The sequence below is a fragment of the Callithrix jacchus genome, chromosome 3, assembly GCF_049354715.1.
Source record: "Callithrix jacchus isolate 240 chromosome 3, calJac240_pri, whole genome shotgun sequence".
NCBI classification, from domain to species: domain Eukaryota; kingdom Metazoa; phylum Chordata; class Mammalia; order Primates; family Cebidae; genus Callithrix; species Callithrix jacchus.
This window is the reverse complement of record NC_133504.1, coordinates 140030830-140050022: the sequence shown is the minus strand read 5'-3', so window position 1 is coordinate 140050022 and position 19193 is coordinate 140030830. Positions and strand designations below refer to the sequence as shown.

The 19193-nt window shown below is 44.4% G+C and overlaps 1 long non-coding RNA gene across 1 annotated transcript; it reads left to right on the top strand.

Moving 5' to 3' along the window:
• Nucleotides 1-6038: 6038 nt before the first annotated feature.
• Nucleotides 6039-14595, top strand: LOC144581960 (uncharacterized). The gene is made up of 2 exons (XR_013533474.1): nt 6039-6795; nt 7266-14595. It is a non-coding gene; the product is annotated as an uncharacterized LOC144581960 (long non-coding RNA).
• The last annotated feature ends 4598 nt before the right edge of the window (nt 14596-19193 follow it).

The window sequence follows — 19193 nt, the reverse complement described above, 5'->3', positions numbered from 1 at the left end:
CGCACTGCTTAGATGCAGCCTGGTTCATCCTCGCCTAGACCCTGTGATGTTGGTGAGTTCTGTCTTCTGTATACCTCCTTCCTTTGTGAGTTGCATTAAGAGTGGTGTCTACCTTGCAGGATTGTTGAGAGGAGTAGACAAGTGAATCATGTAAAGCAGTTAGAGCAGTGCCTGTTTCAAGCTCATTTGTGTTAGCCGTTATAATTGGGCATCTATTCCATGCCAGACACAGCACTAAAGGCTTTGTGTTTGTTATGTAACTCCCGAGTACTCTATCAACTAGAACTTGTCATCCCTGTTTTAAAGACTACATCTTAGGGAAGTTGAGATGTGCTCATGATTACAGTGCCAGCGGTGGACAGAACAGATGTAAATTCCTATTCATGCTTCTTCTCTGCCCTAGGTTCCTCTTTGGTGGAAGTGGCACCTTGCTGCAAAGAAGAAAGAGGAGATGGCTGGCTGCTCGCAGGTATCTGGTGACGGCTGAGTAAGAGAAGATGCTCGGTGGAGACAGAGACCTTATGGAGATGGGGCGGCAGACGGAGCTCCCCTCTGCCCTTCTGCTTCTCTTTAGAACAAAATTCTCCCACCACCAAGGCTGAAAGCCTGGTAGTCATCCTGCCCCTCCCTCTCCTCGCTCCCAGATGGAGTCACCAAGTGCCCCGTGATGTCTGCTCACATCATGTCTCCTACCTTCCTGCCATTCCATCCACGCCTGTGCTAACACTCCAAGTTCTCATTACCTCATGCCTAGATCATTTCAAAAGCCTCTCAACTAGTCTCCCAGCCTCCATGCCTCAGTCATCCCTCCCAAAATCACCATGTTATTCCTAAAGACACTGCTGCCATCACGTAATTTCACTGTTCGAAACCTTCCAGTGGCTACTCAGTGTTTACCAAATACAGTGAAGCTTTTTAGAAGGACATTCAAGCTCCTTCATTTAATCCCAATCTTCATTTCTCGATTGCTCTCTCAGGACTCCCAGTAAGAATCCTGTGATTTAGCCAGGTTTGTTTACTTGTTATTCCTTAACTTTGCTATTTCTTTCCCACCTCCAACCCTTACCCACTCCACTCCCCAACCTGCCACCGTGTCTTCCAGTCTTCTAAATGACCCAACTTGGCCCCAGCCCTGCTGTGATACTTCCCCTGACCGCTCTTGGGGAGTGGAATCTCTCCTTATCTGAGCAATACCACTCACTGGGCACTTCGTCCCCAACGCCTTATGATACAAATTTGCTTTTTATTTGAATATGCTCTGCTTTCTCAGTTACACTATGAATGTCTTACAGCCAGAGTGGGAAGGAGATGATGGCAGGAAGGCTGTGACATGGGAAGGCTGTGGGACAGCCTGATGGGTAGGCTCTTGGGTTCAGAAATCAGGCAAGCAGGGTTTGAATCACAGCTCTGCTCTAACTAGGCACTCTTTGCCAAGATACCTCATCTCTCAGTGTCCTCATTCATACAATGAAGATAGTGATTGCTCCTACCTCGTAGGGCTGTTATGAGGATTAAATGGATTAACACATGAAGAACCCTTGCCCAGAGCCCGGCACACAGATGAAGCTTAATTACTATTAGTTATCGTTTTTTTCACTATAAGACAAGAAGAAAGGGTTTATGATAATGCTACACACCACATAAATGACCTTATTTAATTTATGTAACAACCTGATGAGGTAATAGGATCGTGCTCATTTTAGAGATGAGAAAACTAGAGTTTTGAAAAGTTTGGTCACATGGCTAATAATTCAGCCTAACTCAGCCCTCTCTGGGTCCAAAGACCATTGCTTTCCACACAGTTAATCCACTAAATTCCTGAGACTGGGGGAAATGGCGTGTACTTCTTTATAATTCCTTCAGTATCTCATAGATCGCACAAAAACATTTGCTGCTGAATAGCTGGGAGATTTCTAAGAGGATCTCACCAGCAAATCCTGTATGCTGCTGTGGGTCAAGATTGCTATCTGCCCACCACAATTTCCTTTCTCTCTTGGTATTCCCAGTATTTAGCTGGGCACATAACTGCCTAAAACAGGGATGAGCTAGGCTTTCCTGTACAGAGTCAAATGCAGTACATAATTTCTGTTTTGCTGGCCATGTAGTCTCAGTAGAAGACTCAGCTTTGGCGTGGTAGTGCAAAAGCAGTCATAGGTAATATGTACATGAATGTGTGTGGCTGAGTTCCCAAAACCCTTATTTACAAAAACAGATTTGTCCTGTGGACTGTAGTTTGCTGACCCTTCACCTGGAGTGCAGACACCATGGGCTGCCTCAGATACAGATGCCTGTGGTGGTTAATTCTATGTGTCATCTTGGATGCCACAGTGTACCCAGATATTTGGTTAAACATTATTATGGGTGTTTCTGTGAGAGTACTTTTGGATGACATTAACATTTAAATTGATGGGAGTTTGAGTAAAGCAGACTGTCTTCCATTATGTAGTTGAACCTCATCCAATCAGTAGAAAATCTGAATAGACCAAAAAGAAAAGAATAGATCAAAAAGCCTGAATAAAATAGAATATTTTCTCTTCCTCCCCTGAGAAAGAGAGAATTCTCCAGCAGCCTGCCTTCAGACTTCATCCGCAGTACTTTCTTGTTCTACAGAGGACTAGAACTTGGACCCAGCTTTCCTGGGTCTCCAGCCTGCCTGTTCACCCTGCAGATTTGGACTTGCCAGCTTCTTTAATAATGTGCCCCAAATTCCTTATCATAAATCTTTTTCTATATATATAACACACCCATTGGTTCTGTTTCTCTGGGGGGAGCCCTGACTAATGCAGTGTTATTTCCCAGCTGCCCTTATGGCAAGATGTGTCCATGTGACTATGTTCTGGCCAACAGAATGTAAGTGGCAAACTGTGTGATAGCTTCCAAGAAATTTCCTTAAATGATGGGAGGTATACGCTCTTTGGCCTGTCATCCCTCCTTCACCCATCCTGCTGCTTGGAAGGCAGATGTGATGGCTGAAGGGCTTCTGTGGACTGCGATATAGCCATAAAGCAGAAGCCAGAGCAGCCCGAGGTCAGATGACTGTGGAGCCCTCTCACTAGCATAAGTTGCTTACACTGTCAGAGGCGTTTGAACCAAAGTGACTCCATCTTGAATAGGGTCTGGGGAAAACGAAGATGAAACCTGCTGGCTGCATTCCTAGGTTAGGCATTCTTAGTGATAGGATAAGAGATCAGCAGGACTGGTGTCACAAGATACAGGTCACAAAGACCCTTCTGATAAAACAGGATGTGGTAAAGAAGCACGCCAAACCCACTAAACTTAAGATGGCGACATCTGGTGGTCCTCACTGCTCATTATATGCTAATTACAATGCATTAGCATGCTAAAAGGCACTGGCACTAGTGCCATGACAGTTTACAAATGCCATGGCAACATCCAGAAGTTATCCTATATAGTCTAAAAAGGGAAAGAATCCTCAGTTCCCGGAATTCCCTGCCCCTGTCCTGGAAAACTCATGATTAATTCACCTCTTGTTTAGCATATGATCAAGAAATAACCATAAAAGTAGCCAACCAGCAGCCCTCAGGGCAGCTCTGTCTATGGAGTAGCCATTATTTTGTTTCTTTACTTCTCTGATAAACCTGCTTTCACTTTACTCTGCGGACTTGCCCTGAATTCTTTCTTGTGCAAGATCCAAGAACCCACTCTTGGGGTCTGGATCAGGATGCCTTTCTGCACCAGGACTTTTATATAAGTGAGGAATACAGCCCAGTCTTGTTTAAGCCATATTTAATGTCCCCATTGCAGCTGAACTTAATCCTAATAGGCACCATTCCTATCAGTCTGGTGCTAGAAATAGTAGCACTTCTTTCTGGTGGCCATGAAGAAATTCACGTATAGTATTTTACAAAAATTCTAATAAGAGAGAATAACCCAATTTAAATCTTTCACACACTGGTCAGCTGTCTCTTTAGAATCAGCAGGAGGACATGAGATTGAAGCAGAGGAGAGAGAGAGAGAAAAAAAGCAATAGATTCTTTTTTTTTTTTTTTTTGAGACAGGCTCTGTTACCAGGCTGGAGTGCAATGACATGATCTCGGCTCACTGCAACTTCCACCTCCCGAGTTTAAGCAATTCTTTCTCAGCCTCCCGAGTAGCTGGGATTACAGGCATTGCCACTACGCCTGGCTAATTTTTTATTTTTAGTAGACATGGGGTTTCTCCATGTTGATCAGGCTGGTCTTCAACTCCCGAGCTCAGGTGATCCACCCGCCTCATCCTCCCAAAGTGCTGGGATTACAGGCATGAGCCACCGCACCTGGCCAGAAATAGATTCGTTCTAAATGGGGAGGGAGAGGGGCAGAGCCAGAACAAACTCAGGGACTCTAGGTTGACACAACTGGGGATGCTGAGGTGGGGCTGCGGTGTGGGGAGTGTTGAGGGTTCACTGCTGGCACTGTTCTTATTAGGGAATGATGTAGCTGGCATCAGAAATGAATGTTTCCAGCTGTGTAGACCTCAAGCCCAGCCTTGGGTCAGAAATATGGCTGGAGCTGACTACAGATGTTTTTGTTTTTTTTTTTTTTGTCATGACTCAGCATTCTGCATTAAATCATGACCTCAACCTATCCTTTGTGTATCTTCACCTTAGACATACATAAAAGGGAAAAAGAAATATAGTAAGTAAATGGTCAAATCAGTAGCCCAGCACCTCTCACCCTACCTTCTTCTTGCTTGTTGGAATAGCTTGTTCTTTCTATAGAGTTGAGAATTCTAGCTATTCACATTTTGAGCTCCCTTGAGGCTAGGACATAGATATGATATCTGATTTTGGCCAGTTTACCTGCAAAGTCTGCTGAGTGTCTTATGAGAAATTCCTTCTTCACTGGATATAATCTTGTTGACATGTGATGCCTGGAACTGCTGTAGTCACCTTGTGAGTGTGAGGGCGACATGGCAGACACACTGAGGAATGCAGAGTCAAGAGATGGAAAATACCTGGATTCTTGATGACATCCCTAACCTTAAAAGGTTGGACTGCATCCAGGCTTATTGCTGTGTGAAATCATAAATGTTCTTATTGTTTAACTACTTTTGGTTCATAAATCTGTTACTAGCAGCCAAAATCATCCTTACTGATGCAGTGGCCAGAAGCAGTTTAGCATTCTAAGCTGTAACATCCTATCTTTACAGGCCACCTTAGTCCAGACAAATACATCTCACCCTTGTTAGCTGTTACTGCTCCATTTTCTGATTGGAAAGTATGTGCTATCCACTTAATGGACGATAATGCAGCTAGGCCATCTGAGTTTGAAACCTGGCTGGCCGGGCATAGTGGCTCACACCTGTAATCCCACCAGCACTTTGGGAGGCCAAGGCAGGCAGATCACCTGGGGTCAGGAGTTCAAGATCAGCCTCACTAAGATGGATAAATCCTATCTCTACTAAAAACACAAAATTAGCCAAGTGTGGTGCTGGTGCCACATGCCTGTAATCCTAGCTACTTGGGAGACTGAGGCAGGAGAATCACTTGAACCTGGGAGGCAGTGGTTTCAGTGAGCCAAGATTGTGCCATTGCACCCCAGCCTGGGTCACAAAGGCAAAACTCCCTCTCATAACAAAAAAGAAAAAGAAAAGAAAAGAAAAGAAATCTGGCTTTACCTGTCTGACCTAGGGCAAATTACTTACTGTGCCTCAGCTTCCTCATCCATTAAAAGGGAAAAACAATCATCCTACTTCTTAGGATTGTACTGAGGATCGAATGGATTGACACACATAAAATACTTAGAACAGTGCCTAACCCACATCATAATAATCAATAAGTACACACCAGCTTTATTATCATCCTCCCTAGGAGTATTCCCTTCTGCAGGCTTCCAAGGCGATTTGCTATCATGCTGTTCACCCACATTTTCCTTCGCCAAGCACTCCTGGGAATAGCTGAAATGTGAGATAGACATGGCCAATTCAGGCCTCTTGCTAGCCTGTATACCACCAGTTTAATCAGAGAAGAAGTCTGGCCAATGGAAAGTCTGGAAATATATCTAGAAACGCCCTAAATTCCACACGTCTGCATGTCTGCCACCCATGCATGCTCTGAGATGCAGGTGACAAGGACTCCTCTGGGCTGGGTTTGCACAGGCCTCTGGGGTGTGCCCTCCAATGCGACCTTAACCCTGAATGTGTCTCTCATACATCTACAGTCCTAGTGAATAGAAAGGGGAAACCTCACAGATCTTACATCACTATTATGTTTGATTTTGTTATTTGCCATTTCTCCCCCTCTTTAACTTTTTTGCTGGGCCAAGAATCTCTGCTAGTCTCCTCTTGGGACACCCATTTTCCCATCATCCCAGTATCGTACATGCCTTGTCTGGCTGCCATCCCCCAGGGGACTGCAGAGGCTGTTCTGCTCCTTATGTTTGCACTGTGTTTGTCAATCCAGGCAGTTTTCAGCAAATGCCTCTGGATAGCTCATCTGTAGAGCCCTTGGCAGCTTCCAAAATATTTTGGCCCAAGTTATTTAATACTTATAAAAATCTTGTATGGTGCATGCTTTTATTCCAAGCCGGGCTCTTCAGAGTTTTTGCTTTCCTGTAGGGATCAGCAGCAAAAAGCTGTGAGACAAAAGTTTTTCACTTTCTTTCCTATACCAATCTCAGGCTCCAAGGACCTCCTCTGCAGTTTCCTCGGCAGTGAGTATTCTGGTGGAAAGAAAGCAAAGACCTTGCAGAATTCAACTGAAGTCTCCCTGAAACTCGAGGACTTGGCTTTGGAAGGAAAAACAACCAGCTGGTACTTCTCTGGATAGAAAGATCTGGTTGTGATGTCTAAATGGTGAGCCAATTTAGAATCGAGTGACAAGGAGGAGCAATCTAGAAATTAGCTGACTTAAAGAAGTACTTCCTGATGTTAAATCTTTCGCCATTTATATGAGTCCAAAGAAGCACAATATTTGGATCCTTTGAGATTAAATCTGCTCTGTTGATTGGCTCATCGGCAAGCCTCTCACACATCTGCATTGGTAACGTCCTTCTTGGGACATGGCTTGTCCCAGAAGCTCTGGAGGATGTGGGCTGGAAGGAGGAGCTGCAGGCCTCTGCATGTGGGCTGGGATCAGACCTCTCTGCCACCTCAGTGTCTGTCTGCACTGCCAGGCTCATGGAAAAGTTCCTTTCATTTCTCACATTTTATTCAGTGCCAGCTTGGGAGGCCTGCAGAGAGAGGGGTTGGGACCCAGTTACTGTGCTAACCAGAGCACTACAAGTGACAAATGCTGTTTTTTCCTTTTTCTTTCTTCCTTCTAGGAAGATTTAAACAACAGTAACAACAACAACAAAACAAAAGAACTCACTTTTTACTTTCAAGCACACCCTGTTCCTTCACAAGAAAAAAAGCCCACAGAGAACATTGATCCAGAAAGTCTCTATTCATCACTCTGGTTTTGGCTCAGGGTTCAGCTAGCGTGTTCCCAGAGCACACAGCAGCAGAGAAGGTGGGGTTCACAGCAAAGAACAGTAAAAAAATCTGCTCTAGATTTCCTGAGGATTCCAGAATGCAATGGAAAACCGCAGTGTTTCTGGGTGAGTGGCATGGAGCACAGCACTGACTTTATTCTCTATTTCACTCCCCTAAACTGGAGCTTGCCCACATCATGGCTGGCAAGGCACTCCCACCATTCCTGCCTATACACATCCCCACTCTGAAAGGACTTCCTTGGGGGAAACTGGGCATCTACCTTCACCATCCCTTGAACAGGCTCTTGTAGGTGGCTTTTGCATTCGTGATTTCTACCTAAGGAGACTCCTAAGCCACCCTTCTGGCTGCTTGGGGCAAAAACTTTGGAATCATCCTGGACTCCCCTTTTTCATGTCCCACTTCCAATACACTAGCTTAGCCGGTCAGCTCCACATTCAAACTGATTCAGGATGTATCAGTCAGGGTTCAGTCAGAGAAACCAAACCAGTAGGAGAGTCCTATTAAGAGATCTACTGCAAGGAATTGCCCTATATATGTTACCGGTTGGGGGTGTCCAGGTTCTTGGCATCTTGGACAAAGAATTGGACAAAATGCACAAACAAACCAAAGAAAGAATGAAGCAACAAAAGCAGAGATTTATTGAAAACAAAAGTACACTCCACAGGATAGGAGCGGGCATGAGCATAGGGGCTGAAGGGCCAGTTACAGAATTTTTTAGGGTTTAAATGCCCTTGGTTACCTGGTATACACCCTATGTAAATGAAGAGGCTAAAGTGAAGTTACAAATTTACTTTTTTGTGCACATTCTATGTAAATGACAAGTATAGTTCCTGTCACAGCTGAAGTGTTTCCATTTGGTTTAGTTCTAGGAAGTCCTTAGGTTCCCTGCCTCCAGGCCTGATTCTCCTGCCTCACATCATCCTGGGGCTGGTTAGGCGAGTGGGAGATCCATAGGGCAGGCTGTCAGAAGGGGCAGGCTGGAACTCCTGGGCGTGGGCAGAGTTACAGTCCACAGGCAGAATTTCTTCATCAGGGAACCCTCAGCTCCTCTAGGGCCTTACAGCGGATTGGATCAGGCCCACCCTGAATCTAGGATTACTTCCCTAGCTGAAAGTCAGCTGATTAGGAACTTTAATCACGTCCATATCTTCACAGCAACACCCAGATTAGGGTTTGATTGAATAACTGAGGTCTGTAGCTTAGCCAACTTTACACCTAAAATCTATTGTCACCTTATCTAGCCTTGACTCCTCCAGAATCACCCCCACCTTGATCCAAACCACCACTGTTTCTCCCCTGAATTATCATGTTAGCCTCTACCAGCTTCCTGCTTCTTGCCCTGTCCTCCCTGGCCTTCCTCCTCCCACCCCCAACTATTTTCAACAGAGCAACTAGAGGGACGCATTCTCAGCTGCAGAGTGAGCAGTTGCTCCATTGCTCAAAGACCCTGTAGTGGACAGAATGACAGTTCCCCGAAGATGTTCGTAATCTAATCCTTGGAACCCCCGAAGATGTTCATAATCTAATCCTTGGAACCCGTGAAGATGTTACCTCACATAAAAAGGGGACTTTGTACATGTGCTTAGGGTATGGACTTTGAGACGAGGAGAGTAACTTGGATTATCCAGGGCAGCCAAATCTAATCACATGAGTCTTCAACACCAGAAGAGGAAGACGGAAGAGTGGGTCAGAGGGATACGACATGAAAAGAGCCTGAACCTCCACTGCTGGCTTTGAAAAGGGAGGAAGGGAGCCACAAGTGAACTGAAAAGGAAAGGGGACTTCAGTTCTAAACTGCATGGCCCTGAAGTCTGTGGACAAACTACAAGAGCAAGGAGACAGATTCCCACCTGGAGCTTCCAGTGAGGAAGCACTGGGAGCTTGACTTCAGCCTGGAGAGACCTGTGTGGGACTTCCGGTCTGTAGAACTGTAAGGTAACACATTTGTGTGTTTAAACCACTAATTCATGTGATTTGTTATGGCAGCAATAGAAAATGAAAACAGCCCTTCAATGACTTCCTGTCCTATTCAGAGTAAAAGCCAAGCTCCTCAGCATCTTCCCCTGCTTGTTTCTGACTTCATTTCCTACCACTCTCCCTAACTCACGCCCTCATCTCTGCTCTCCTCCCCTACATCAGCTCCTGGGCCTGGACTAGAGTGAAGCTAGTGAATATTAGCTTCGAGATGCCAAAACCTCAGTAGTCACAATCAGTCATATTTTAATGCAATATCAAAATTAATGTGAAAAAATCCATGATATACAAATCACAAAAATTTGAAAGAAAGACAAGATCTAACCCTGCACTTGCTTGACTCACCTCCTCTGCCTCCCTCTAATTCCAGGCCTGGTCCTAGCTGCTCTGAAACTTCCAGCCACACTCTGATGAAAGCACTTTTCTGATTGGTTTTACCCCAGATATCTGCGAAGCTTCCTCCCTTACCTGCTTGGGTTTTTTCTCAAATGTTGCCTTCTTAATGAGTCTTCCTGGCCATTTATTTAAAATCTGAGAGTGCCCTCATGTACTAGTCTGTTCTCACATCGCTATAAAGAACTACCTGAGACTGGGTAATTTACAAAGGAAAGAGGTTTAATTGATTCACTGTTTTCTGCATGGCTAGGGAGGCTTCAGGAAACTTACAATCATGGTGGAAGAGGAAGCAAACGCATCTTTCTTCACATGGTAGCGACAGGAGAAGTGCCGAGCAAAAGGGGAAAAGCCCCTTATAAAACCATCATATCTTGTGAGAACTCACTCACTGTCATGAGAACAGCATGGGGGTAACCACTCCAGTGACCCAATCGCCTCCCACTGGGTCCCTTCCAAGACACATGAGGATTATGGAAACTACAATTCAAGATGAGATTTGGGAGGGGACATGGCCAAGCCAATCACCCCATCAGCACTCCCTGACTCCTTCTTGCTCTGTATTTCCCCAAAGTGCTTAACAAATCTAACATATTTATTTACTACTTTTTGTTCACTGCGGTATTACCAGGACAAAACAGTATGTGGCATGTAGTAGGTGTTCAATAAGTATTTGTTGTAGGAATGAAGGAAGAGAGGAAAGGGAGAAAGAAAGGAGAAGGAAGAGAGGATGAAGAGAAAGTAGAGAGGGAGGCCTCTGCCCATGGGGCAACAGAGCATATATATGCAAGCAAAGAACTTTCCCACTGGTTTATTGAAGCTGAAAATCCCTGAAGAGCTGCAGTAAATTTCAGTCTGTCTAAGAAAACATTAATTTATAAGCAGGGTTATTTTTTCCTTTCCCTAAGGGGGAAATGCCATCGAGAGCCAATGTGTTCTATTAGATTAATTAGCAGATTTGGATTTCTTTTCTAGGAAATTAGCTAAATTCTGTTTCCACTGAAACTGGAAATGTTTGACCTCCTGGCGTTTTCTCCAAAATCCTTTGAAGTAGAGTATCTGCAACTCTGTGTTTAATAATGCCTGGAGATTTTATTCTCTTCTAGTTCTCTCTCAACAATTAAAACTTCCATTCTGATGATCTCCTTTTTAATTTTCCTTTTTTTTTTTTTGAGATGGAATCTCGCTCTGTCACGCAGGCTGGAATGCAGTGGTGCAATCTTGGCTCTCTGAACCTCCACCTCCTGGAGGCGATTCTCCTGCCTCAGCCTCCCAAGTAGTTGGGATTACAGGCATGCGCCGCCACACCCAGCTAATTTTAGTATTTTTAGTAGAGACATGGTTTTGCCATGTTGGCCAGAATGGTTTTGAACTCTTGACCTCAGGTGATCCACCCACCTGGGCCTCCCAAAGACTAGGATTACAGGTGTGAGTCACCATGCTCTGCCCACCACCTCCCTTTAATTTTTTATGAGTGAATATTAACAAAGCTATTGTTAAAAATCTGTGGAAATTTGTATCATAGATAAATAGAGATTTCTGTGGTAATAACCAGAAGCATTGTAATGATATATTTTAGTGTTGATTGGGATGGAAACTAGGCCCAACTGTTAACAACATCCAATGACCAACACCCATGTGATATAGGGGTTGACATGAATACATGGGTTGGGATGTAAGCAGAGTGAAGTTTCAGGTGCATACTAAATTATGTGGATTGTGAGCCAAGGTGGCCACTGTGGGCATGTGCAGGGCAATGAAGCAGTGGAGCCAGGTAAGGAGGGAGAAAGGAGAGATGCAGAGGGAGGAGGAGTAGGAGGAGACAGAGAAACTCAGAAAAGAACATGAGAGAATAGCCTCCTGCTCCTAGATAGAGGAGGAAGAAATATGATGAAATGAAATAGCAACTGTAGTAAGAATTAGAAAAACTGGGGCCAGACCTAGAAATCTTTGGGTTAAATCCATGCTTGGCTTCTTCCTCGCTGTGCCGCCTTGTCCAAGGCACTTTACCTCTCTGATCCTCAGTTCCCTCAAAAATTTGTGGTACTGTTTGGGGAGGCTGTCAGTGACACTGTCAGTGATGCCATGCCATGATAAACCCAGGGTGGTGGTGTAGGAAGGAGGAAAGTAGATCCAGCCTGGCCATCTGAACTGTGTATGAATGAGCTCAACTCTGAGTTCATGGTTGGTGCTTACTTTTGCAATTTAAAAAATAAAGAAAAAGATTGCCATCATACAGATGATTGTAGCCCCTTTGCAGATTCATGTTATGTATGGAACAATTACAAATCACAGTGCACACACATTTTGTGGGTACACACATTTGTTTGTAATTGCCCCTGTAAAGAAAGATTTTAACTGCACTCTTTGTGTGTGTGTGTGTGTGTGTGTGTGTGTGTGTGTGTGTGTGTGTGTGTGTCCTCATAATATAATGGCTATTGAGTCAGGCTCTGGGTGTGAATTTTAACTCCACCACTTACTGTCTTGCTATCTGACACTCAACCTCACCTATGCCTCATATTCCTCATAGAAAATAACAGAACTTGCTTCAAAAGACTATTGAGGTAACTAAAGGCAGTAATGCATGCAGAGAACAGAGCTTGTCTGGTAGCAATAAAATATTGGCTCTTATTATTACAAAATTTTACAGTTTGTAATAATTGGAACATGCTCTCTTTTCCTAAGCAGCCTGAGGTAGTCTGTGAAAATGGTTTGTTATTCTTTTGACCAGGAGAACCCCACAAAATTATGCAAATCAAGAGGTTCCAATCTTCATGTCATTTTAAGAACACTTGTGAGGTCAGGTTTGGTGGCTCATGCCTGTAATCCCAGCACTTTGGGAGGTCAAGGCAGGCAGATCACCTGAGATCTGGAGTTGGAGACCAGCTTAACCAACATGGAGAAACCCTGTCTACTAAAAATACAAAATTAGCTGGGTGTGGTGGATTACAGGTGCCCATGCCTGTAATCCCCGCTACACAGGAGACTGAAGCAGGAGAATCACTTGAACACAGCAGGCGGAGGTTGTAGTAAGCCCAGACTATGCCATTGCACTCCAGCCTGGGCAAAAAGAGTGAAACTCCATCTCAAAAAAAAAAAAAAAGGACACTCGTGAAACTGCCCAGGCCATCAAGGGTATGCATACAAAAAGCCACAAAGTATCTGAAAGATGTCACTTTACAGAAACAGTGCATGCCATTCCAAAGTTACAATGGTGGAGTTGGCAGGGGTGCCCAGGCCAAGCAGTGGGGCTGGACACAAGGTTGGCGGCCCAGAAAGAGTGCTGAATTTTTGCTGCATGCACTTAAAAATGCAAAGAGTAATGCTGAACTTAAGAGTTTAGATGTAGATTATCTGTTCATTGGGCATATCCAAGTGAACAAAGGACCCAAGATGCGCTGCCAGACCTACAGAGCTCATGGTCGGATTAACACATACAGAAGCTCTCCCTGCCACATCGAGATGATCCTTACTGAAAAAAAAAAAACCAGATTGTTCCTAAACCAGAAGTGGAGATTGCCCAGAAGAAAAAGATACCTGAGAAGAAACTGAAGAAAAAAAACTTATGGCACGGGAGTAAATTCAGCATTAAAATAAATGTAATTAAAAGGAAAAATAATAATAATAATTTGAACATGATAGAAGTGGGGAAATTCTCCATAATTTCATCCACACCACTTAAGATACTTACTATCTGTTTGGTGTATATTTCTCCTCTCCCCTGACCTCCCCACTTTTATTTCTAGACATTTACTAGCATATTATTATTCTGTTCTTTTTTAACCACAAACCAAACAACAACAAAAGGATATTATACACACCACCTTTAAGTTGTTCTTTTCATGGCAATGTTTATAGATTTAAACATTTCTTTTCAGTGGCTGCATGAAATTTCATTGTAAATATTGATAAAGGCAGCAGCCCATCTGGAGCAGCTGCTGCAAAGGCACTAGCCACAGGTGGAGAGGTGCAGCTGGGGCTGTTCACTCTGCAGAGATGGTGGGAACTGGCAACAGACAGGAGCCCCACCTGCTTCCAAGTTGGTGGGGGGTGAGCCCCACACTCCCGGGCACAACTGCAGCCGCCCAGCTGTAGCTGTGGACCAGGACATTTCTGTGCTCTTGGGTGCCTGGGAAGCCCCCCTGCCCCTACAGACTTGGAAGTACCTGGCCTCTCCTCATTCCTGGCACGCACTCCAATTTCAGAGCAAAGCTGTGGCCAAGCCCAGGTGCTATCAAGACCCAGCTGGTGTGCATATGCTTGGGGCAGTGCTAACACGCCAGCCCTCTGCCACCTCAGTCCCCCCTCGACTTTGGGCACTGAAGAACATGGGAGGGAGACCAAGGGGGTGCTGAAGGCAGCTCAGCACAGGCCTGCAGAAGCCCCTTGGCACGAACAGCCTGAGCACCATGAACAGCAGCAGGAGGCAGACAGGCTCCTGGGCAAAAAATGGTGGGTCTGCAATGAAACCGCACTTTCAAGGCAGGGATGGCCAGAAGCCTGGGGGCTGGGCTGCCAGTTCCATGGACCCAAGTGAAAACTTACGGTCTTTTTTCTGGTCACACTCATGGATCAATCAGCAAGTACTTCCTCCCTTCTGAAGCCCATATAAACCCAGGACTCAGCTAGACTCACAGAGACAACTTGCCTGTAAACAGGAGCTACCCACTCTGGGTCTCCTCTTTGCTGAGGGCTGCAGAGACCACAGGGGATCTGCCTGTGGGAAAGAGCTACCCACTTCAGGTCTCCTGAGAGCTGTACTGTCACTCAATAAAGCACCTCTTCACCTTATTCATTCTCCAGTTTTCCATGCACCTTATTCTTCCTGGATGTGGGGCAAGAACTCAGGACCCACCAAATGGCAGAATTGAAAGAACTATAACACAAACAGAACTGAAACACACCCCCACAATTGCCCACCTTGCAGGCAGTGAGAAGAGCTGTGGCCCATCAGGGAACCCAGACCTATGGGTGCCCTGAGCCAGGTTTCTCCAAGCCTGGTTTCTCCAAGCTTCTGAGTTCCACCATGTTCTTCAGCACCTACAGTAGAAGCCACTTGCAGTATGCCTGGTCCAGCTACAGCCTGGCATGGAGTCAGTGCCTGTGCTGATGCCTGGACCTGCCTGCCCTGCCACAGATGATAAGCCTAGCTGTACACATGGCCAGCCCCCGCACTTGCCCACACACCCCTTGGTGCTCTGCACCTGGCTAACCCTTGGCAGGCATGGGATCCAGGCCGGTAGCACAAGCCAAGGGCAGCCTTCTGGGCTGAGTGAGTGGAACAAGCCCAGTGGGCCCAAGCAAAACTTGGGTGAAGGTGCCACCGGCCACAGAGGTTTCCAGCTAACAAACTGACACCCCAAAAAATCCGGTGAAAATATACAGTTTATTTAACCATTCCTATATTGAAGGACATTGATTTATTTGTAATTGTTTTTCACTAGTAGAAACAGTATTGTAAATAATATAAATTGCATATTGCTATTAATCTACAAAAGTGTTTCTATAGAAGTGGACATGATGGAGCAAAGGATATAAACATTTAAAATTTAATAGATGCTATTAGATTTCTCTCTAAAAGAGAAACACAAAATTTCCAAACTTTCATCAATTCTGGATATTATCCAATTAAAAACTTTTACTTTTGCCAGTGTAATGAACAAAATATATTTTATTTCTTTTAATTTATTTAATTACAAGTAAAACAGATCATCTTTTTGCATTTATTTTCCTAATTATTTATTCCCATGTAACAATTTTTTGTTGGGTTGTTTTGTCATTGATTTATTTTGAGATGGAGTCTTGCTCTGTTGCCCAGGCTGGAGTGTAGTGGCATGACGTCTGCTCACTGCAGCCTCTGCCTGCTGGGTTAAGTGATTCTCTTGCCTCAGCCTCCTGAGTAGCTGCGACCACAGTTGTGTGCCACCACCCTTGGCTAAATTTTTGTATTTTTAGTAGAGACGGGTTTCACCATGTTGGCCAGGCTGGTCTCCATCTCCTTACTTCATGATTTGCCTGCCTCAGCCTCCCAAAGTGCTGGAATTACAGGTGTGAGCCACCTTGCCTGGCTTTTTTTTTTTTTTTTAAGATGTACTCTTGTTCTGTTGCCAGGCTGAGTGCAGTGGCACAATCTCAGCTTACTGCAACCTCCACCTCCTGAGTTCAAGCAATTCTCCTGCCTCAGTCTCCTGAGTAGCTGAAACCACCATGCCGGGCTAATTTTTGTATTTTTAGTAGAGACAGGGTTTTACTATGTTGGCCAGGATGGTCTCAATCTCTTGACCTTGGGATCCGCCCGCCTTGGCCTCCCAAAGTGCTGCGATTATAGGCATGAGCCATTGTGCCCAGCCTCTGGTCATTGATTTTTAAGTACTCTTTATATTTAATTATCTAGATAGATAGATAGATATACACTATACACACACACACACACACACACACACACACACACACACACACACAATGGATATAAACCTTTTGTTATTTATTTTTAAGATATTTCATCCCAACTTATAAGTTCTTTCTTTCTTTATGCTTTTGAAATGAATCATTTTTTAAAATTATTTTTTATATGATTAAAGTCATATATCCTTCCCTTAATGAGTTCTTAGTTTCGTGGTTTAGTTTAAAAGGCCTTCTCACTTCAATATGATTTAAAAGAATTTTGCTATCTTTTCTTTTAGAGTTTTACATTTTTAGAGTTTAAATATTTAGTCTATCTGAAATTACTTCATGCATAGTATAAAATTAGAATCTAAGGTTTTTTCTCCCATGAACTAAACATCACCTTTTTTTTTTTTTTTTTTTTTGCAATGGAGTCTCACTTAGTCATCCAAGCTGGGGTGCAATGGTACGATCTCAGCTCACTGCAACCTCCACCTCGCAGATTCAAGCAATTCTCCTGCCTCAGCCTCCTGAATACCTGGAATTACAGGTGTGTACCACCATGTCTGGCTAATTTTTTTTGTATTTTTAGTAGAGACGGGGTTTCACCATGTTGGCCAGGTGATCTCAAACTCCTGGCATCAGGTGATCCACCCACCTTGGCCTCCCAAAGTGCTGAGATTGCAGGCATGAACCACCGCGCCTGGCAAACATCATCTTTAATCACTACATAAAATCCCTTAAATAGCCAGGAATGGCAGCTCATGCCTTGTATTTCCAGCGTTTTGGGGGACTGAGGCAGGTAGATAGGCTGAGCTCAGGAGTTCAAGAGCCTGGGTAACATAGTAAACCCTTGTCTCTAAAAAAAAAAAAAAAGATGAAAATATGTTGTGCTATGGTTTGAATATGTTCCCCAAAGTTCATCTGCTGGAAACTTTATCCCTAATGCAACATTATTGAGAGATGGGACCTTTAAAAGATGATTAGGTCCATTATCTCAGGAGTGGGTTTATTATCTCAGTAGTGGTGTCCTTATATAGGGTGAGCTCAGACTCCTTCCCTCTCTCTCTTGGATGCCTTCTGTCACCATGTGATGCCTTTTCCCATGTTACAATACAGCAAGAAGGCCCTTACCAGATGTGGTACTTTGATCTTGGACTTCCCAGTCTCAAGAACCAGGAGCCCCAGTGCTTCCATTGTTTGCCAATCTGTAGCATTCTGTCATAGCAGCACAAAACAGACTTAGACAGACTTGTGGGATCCAGGGTGCTGGAGAAGAGCCTGGAGTGGAAAGCTGAAGAACAGGCTACTTCACACAGAGGGGATGCTGTCAGTGAGAGTAGCATCTGGGCTCACATAGGGCAACTGTCCGCTGTAGCCATGGTTGAGATCAGAAGTGGCCATGGGGATGTGATATGGTTGTTACAGTGCTCCTACATTGCCCTGCCTCTCTTGCAGCTAGGTTGTGGTCATGTAATTCTTCAATCTGCATGGAGGACTCTGCCCTGTAGAGTACATCAATTCATATCAGACCTGTGTGAGTAAAGAATAAACCTTGGTTGTGTTAAGCAATTTATATGTTGGGATTTATTTGTACTGTGGCATATCCTGGCATCAACTTACTTTCATTAAATGAAAAATAATGCCCCAAAACAATGAGGATTGAGAGAGAAATAGACATTTCCCCTCTACCATTGCACTCTACAAATGGACCAAGCACCAGAGTAGGCAAGAGAGAATCCACAGACAAACTGAGGAAAAACAATGTAGTCTCCTGGGATAAGTTTTCTATGGAAATTGATAGGGTAAACCTCAACGTGTTTTGTTATATACACATACCCATTTCTTATGTTCTCTTTTTCATTAAGTTTCACTTTACATTTTTATCACAGCTCCTGAAACCAGCATACACCCTGAGGAGCAGAAGACTTCTCTGCCCACTTGATGGGACTCTGGTGAGCAGTGCTGGTGACAAGGCCTAAAAATATCAGATACAACCAGTCAGGGATACAGTTCACCTAGTGGCACATTGGAACCATAATTCTTGTTCTCTCCTCCTTATGGGACAATTGATAGAGGATTAGTTTGTTAGCAACTCAAGAGAAGATTTCCCCTTGGAGCTCTCACAATATAGATTGCCAGAAAAGGCTTTTTTTTCCCAACTAGCAATTATTGGTCTGGAGTTGGAGTTCTCTTGGTAGGTTAAAGGATCCAGTAAACTGCCCCTCTTCCCTGGAACCTGCTGGCTCTCCTCACTTTGCTAAGGCGGGCCCTAGGCCCTACTCATCCAGAAGCTTGATTTGAGCTGAGCACTATGAAGAGCCCTGAGCCAGGGGCAAATTGGATGACACCTCCTCTCCCAAGCTCCTGGTCTGCAAACTAGTAAATGTGAACCTAGTCCACAAGACTTGCGCTTAGCAAGTTTTGCACCTAGCTGAGATCAACATGCTGGAGGACTGGGGCCTTTATGAGGTATATCTGTCTGTTCTCATATTGCTATAAAGAACTACCTGAGACTGAGTGACTTATAAAGAAAAGAGGTTTAATTGCCTCACAGTTCCACAGGCTGTACAGGAAACATGGCTGGGAGGTCTTAGGAAACTTACAATCATGGCAGAAGGCGAAGGGGAAACATATGCATCTTACCATGGTAGAGCAGGAGAGAGAGCGAGTGAAGGGGGAAGTGCCATGCACTTTCAAACAACCAGATCTTATTGGAACTCACTCACTATCACAAGAACAGCAAGGGGAAAGCTGTCCCTATAATCAAATCAACTCCCCCCTGGTCCCTCCCCCAACATTGAGGATTACAATTCAATATGAGATTTGGGTGGGGACACAGAGCCAGTCCACATCATAGGGGAATGAGATGTGGAGAGAAAGAAGAGCAGTCAAGGAAAGGCTTTGGTGGAACTTGGGTGTGTCTCTGGATGTCTGTGGAACAGTCATTCATCCCAGCGTGTCAAGCCCCTTCATGTTATGCATTTTCACCCGCATTATTTCTT